Consider the following 5,387-nt stretch of genomic DNA (forward strand, 5'->3'; position numbering starts at 1 on the left):
ACCTTTCTGGACTTAGAAAATTTCAGGTATACCTTTTTTGTACCTTTTCTGGACTTTGAAAATTTGAGGTATACCTTTTTTGTACCTTTTCTGGACTTAGAAAATATTTACAACATCTGAAAAGATTGACTAATTTTAGCAAAACTTTGCTGGACTTAGAAAATTGCATGTATAACTTTTTTGTACCTTTTCTGGACTTAGAAAATATTTACAACATCTTAAAAGACTGATTATTTTTAGCAAAACTTGTCTGTATCTTTTCTGGACAACCATAAGATTACTAAATAAATCTTATGTTTGCTTATGACACATGATAATTACTGTTAATGTAATCACAAATAATTATACAAGACAGTGACAGTGAAATTCTATTACAGGTAATTCAATCAATATATGCTCAATCCCCATTTAAATGGAAATCTTAATAATAATGTACATATAATTGATTAAAATACAATTATCAGTGAACTGTAGGGAATTTGTGATGGGTCAGAGAGGCGAATCACCTTTAGAAGACCTCAGCTAGGTAACAGGTGATTGGAATCCGAAATGTGTGTTGAATTTGTCCATGTTTAGATAAATTTTACATTCCAGAGAGGCATCAAAAATATTTTGATAAATAACATACATATAGATTTAAAATTAAAAAAGGTATTCACTTTTAATTTATTGCATTTTTAGTACAAGATTCACATCCTTGAAATGCAGTTTTTTTTTAAAGTTTATCTTTTATCTCAGAGGACCAATCATTGCTCAGAGGACGTGAATAATTACAACTTAGCATTGATAAGTCAGGACATGAACAAACTCAGTTGTTAATCCCAACACAGACGTTCATAAACGTACGTACATAGAACATGATGATATAATTTACGTCCGTAAAAATTAGGGGATCACGTTGGACGCTGGGTCGCTCACCCACAAAAACATTTTCCGGAAAACCCAAGCTTCATTCACACCAATGGGATTAACATAGCATGGTCTTTGTCAGTGCATCGCATATTTTCTGGATGTTTGCGATTTTGACATTAAATATTGTAGTAGCATGCACAATTATGCCGCATTGGACACAAACTCCAGCGGTAAACAAACACACGTGTGTAACACTTGTGTCATTTTGATCGTCCAAACTCTCAAGACGCTTTGATTTAACTCCATATAAGTAAAGCGTTTTTATGATCTCGATATGACGTAAATTGCAATAAACATTTTAATCTGAAAACAGCGCACACGATGTTTTGTCAGAGTACACATTAAACAAAACAATCAATTGGTCATATATATATAAGCCAGATCGTCACATTATTCACAAAGGACATCTGCAGGAGAATTGATCTCGTAGCATTACAGTAGCCTAGTGCTGTTACTGAAACGTGCACATCATGTGTGTAGGCTACCTCACGAAAAGTGGGACCACGTACCAAAAGTTAACCGACCCCGTCAGGCACAAGCTGATCACCGAAGACCTCTTCCGCGGGGCATTAATTAGAATATAATTAGCGGCAGTCTACTGTACCGAACTCATTGAATTGTGGAAATACCTGTGTACCTGAGGAGTGTCCAGTTCACCTGCTGACATAGCGGTGTCCTGGGGCGTTAATTAATTAGTTACATCGTTGTCATGCCTGACTGTCTATGATTTGTTGCATTGGCCAGTTTACCTGGGTATCTCACCTGTGCACAATATTATCGGTATCAAGAATATAACAGATCATATGACACGTTAGTTTCTCTGTACAGACACTTATGCATGTGTGCGATCATGTGCACTGTGAAAGAGTACGATGTTGCAGTAATCATAATTAAATAAAAATATATAACAATAACTAAAATATATATATATTTAATAACATCGATAAGATTTCTTATGATATCGTAGGCGGCCTAATAACTTTATTCGACATTTCTCTTCTTCGTTCACTAGGCCCTACTGTACACATGTATACCCACCGCTAGGCGGCGCTCCCTTCAGTTTAGCGGGAGATTTGTATTACAAGTGGCGGCCATTTTGTTTGTTTACGGAAACGTGACGAAAGCTTAGACCTTGAACAAAATCACGTTATATATATATATATATATATATATATATATATTGGCGACATTTAATTTCCCCACTCACGGAATACCATCGACAAACTGGGATCAGAATATCAAATTTCGTCTAGCTTTTGGCGACTTATGATACCCCTTTCACCGGCAAACACTGAATTATCGGACAACATGAAATCAGGGTAAGTTATGTTCTAATTTGTCTTCGAATCGCAGATTTTGTCGCTCTCGCGATCGTCATACAGTACATTAAACAACATTGAGTTAATAAGTTCATATGAAATACTTCATGTTTCAGGACTAAATTCACCAGCATTCATGATCCTCGGACCACCCGGCCCCTACGCACAGCCGATTTATAAATGTTGCATCTTTCAATCGTAAGTTTAATTTGCTTGCCAAGTGATTATTTTTCAATCCTTCACCTTCACTTCAGGGTCAATATTATGATATATTTAAAATGGATTTACACATATATATGGCCATACACGTTTTTCGTTTATGGCGTTTGGTATGACTATGAACGTCCCAAAGTATATATAATATACTTCGTTTTTCAATGGATTTTCTTGAAATTCGATACACTATATTGGGGTAGGCAATATTAATAATTTCGTCAGCTATTTTACCCGATTTTTTTTTCATGTTTTCCCGTACATTTGTTACTATTTTAATATATGCACCATAATTTATGGTAAGTATGAACATTTTGTTCTTTATTCCTAATTATACGCACAACACTATTTTTTTAAATGTAATTAACATGCAATTAATATCTACGGAATCGGCTACGGTAAATTAAATATATATATAAATGAGAGGGATTGTTACTTGTTGTGAGCGTTAAATTTCAAGGAAATCCATTAAAATAAAGTCCTAATTGAAAATTTGTCAAAGTATTTAAAATAGATCTACAAAGTAAAATCTATATATACAATTTTTAGCACATTTTATTTACATAGACCATTGGAAAATTTGAGAAGAATCTTTCTTCTTTTATTTTATGTGAATTCATTTAAAATGTTTTATTGCTGAATTAACACACATTGATTGCTTTCACCATCAGTTTCCCTTTTAAGTTGATCATCCCCGCCCCCAATATATTAGCTTGTATGCAATGCAAGATGGCTGACAGGCTGTCATTTTGAATTTTATAATTTTGAAGTTTCTCCGAAAGTTATTTATGGATCTTATTCAAAAGAAACATTTTAGGCTTCTGTTTTCAAATTATTAAGATCTAGAAGAAGAGAAAAGTGATTCCTTATTTAGGAATCACTTTTCTCTTCCTTCTTAGGCTAAAGAACAGTCTTGTATATATGATATATATAAAATTGATATTTATATAATAATCATACAATTACACGATATCTCTGGGGGTGTCTTTTTTTTATTTGACATGATAATTAAGTTGTGTTTGTTAGCCTATAGTAATTACAACTGTCTCCCAGCCCTCAAATTTTGGTGCTGTCTTATAATTCTAGAATTTATTGACAAATTTACACGAAATGGGCCAGGTACAGTTCACAAAATTATGTCAAAACCCAGGGTCAAAGCTCAAGGTCATTAGATTGAAAGGTTAAGGTATTTTTTAGCCCACCATCATCAGATGGTGGGCTATTCCAATCGCCCTGCGTCCGTGGTCCGTCCGTAAACAATTCTTGTTATTGCTAATCCTCAGAAAGTACTGAAGGGATCTTTCTCAAATTTCATAGGTAGGTTCCCCTTGGTGCCTAGTTATGCATATTGCATTTTGAGACCTATCGGAAAACAACATGGCCGACAGGCAGCCATCTTGGATTTTGACAATTGAAGTTTGTTATTGCTATATTTCTCAGAAAGTACAGAAGGGATCTTTCTCAAATTTCATATGTAGGTTCCCCTTGGTGCCTAGTTATGCATATTGCATTTTGAGACAACTGGAGTAAACTGACCAAAGGTCAAGGTCACTTGGTCAAAGGCCAAGGTCAGATTTTGTTTCACTATCATTCCAACCAATATTACTCAGTGATTTAGGCAGATGGGTTCTTGATGATTATGGGAGATATATTTATTGCCTCATGATCAAATTGATGGGGTCCTTTAAATTTTCAGTGTTCTAGTTAATAAATTATAATAACCCAATTAGCTCTCAGCCTGTCCTAGTTATTAAGTTATTACACCCAAACCAGAGTTACAATATGTAAATAGATCACTAACTGTTTTGTTTTGTTTTCTTTTTGATGTACTATAGAGTGTCAATCCGGAAGAAGAACCTTGATCAGCTCCTGGAAAAATCAGTGTTCTTGCAGTATTGTCAGTCAAATCTCAAGGAAAGGATCCCAGAAGAGGAACATTTACATTATTTCAGACTTTTTTCTTTCCTGTGTAACAATGCCTCAAACAGCTAACACATTTTATATAGTATACAATACAATGTGTATTAATAACAGTCCAGTTAGAGTGCTGTGTTATGCGGTAAAAATACTTAATTCTTGATGACATGTTGGTTTTATGTTTACATTAAACGGTAGTTATAATATATACTAGAGAAACAAAGTGGATAATGCCTTGTACAGGAGCAGGAGTATGACAGTGTAATAGTACATGACTGCTGCGTTCATCCATGGAAGGAATCTGTTATTCGAAATAAAGTTTTCCATAAGGAAAAAAATAGTGCTTTTGTTAGTCTTTCAAGAAAATGTGCAAAGTGAAAGGAGATTTCTGTGATGTTTTATGAATAGTAATTCATTGGTCTAGAAGACATGTATTTAATAAGTATATTTCTGGATAAAAAAACATTCTGAAGCAAAATCTTTTTATATTTTTCTGTACCTTTTCCATACTTTTTCTGTAACTTTTCTATACCTTTTTTGTACCTTTTCAGTACCTTTTTCATACCTTTTTAGTACCTTTTTTGTAACTTTTCAGTACCTAGAAAAAGTTATAACTTTTTTGTACCTTTTTCATACCTTTATAGTACCTAGAAAAAGTTATAACTTTTTTTTAACTTTTTAGTACCTAAATTATACCTATTTTTGTGTGAAATGTAACTTTTTATACCTTTTTTGTACCTTTTTTGTAACTTTTCAGTACCTAATAAAAGTTGTAACTTTTTTTAGGTACAGAAAAGTTATCAAGAGTTATAACTTTTTAGTACTAGATTGGAACCGCTGTTTAAACATGGTTCCAATCTAGCATCAAAAGTTATAACTTTTTTGTACCTAAAAAAGTATAACTTTTTTGTACCTTTTTTCGGTATGGGCAGTAATGACAAGAAACCTTCATTAGTGGTAATGTCCAGTAATTACAGAAACCTTCTATAGTAGTAATGTCCTGCAATGATTTAAACCTTCAAAAGT

General features: G+C 33.4%; 1 long non-coding RNA gene across 1 annotated transcript; it reads left to right on the forward strand.

Annotated features, from left to right (window-relative positions):
• The first annotated feature begins 2,094 nt into the window (after window positions 1–2,094).
• Window positions 2,095–4,699, forward strand: LOC117319760. The gene is made up of 3 exons (XR_004530815.1): window positions 2,095–2,231; window positions 2,348–2,429; window positions 4,280–4,699. It is a non-coding gene; the product is annotated as an uncharacterized LOC117319760 (long non-coding RNA).
• The last annotated feature ends 688 nt before the right edge of the window (window positions 4,700–5,387 follow it).

The sequence above is a fragment of the Pecten maximus genome, chromosome 2 (assembly GCF_902652985.1).
Source record: "Pecten maximus chromosome 2, xPecMax1.1, whole genome shotgun sequence".
Lineage (NCBI taxonomy): Eukaryota > Metazoa > Mollusca > Bivalvia > Pectinida > Pectinidae > Pecten > Pecten maximus.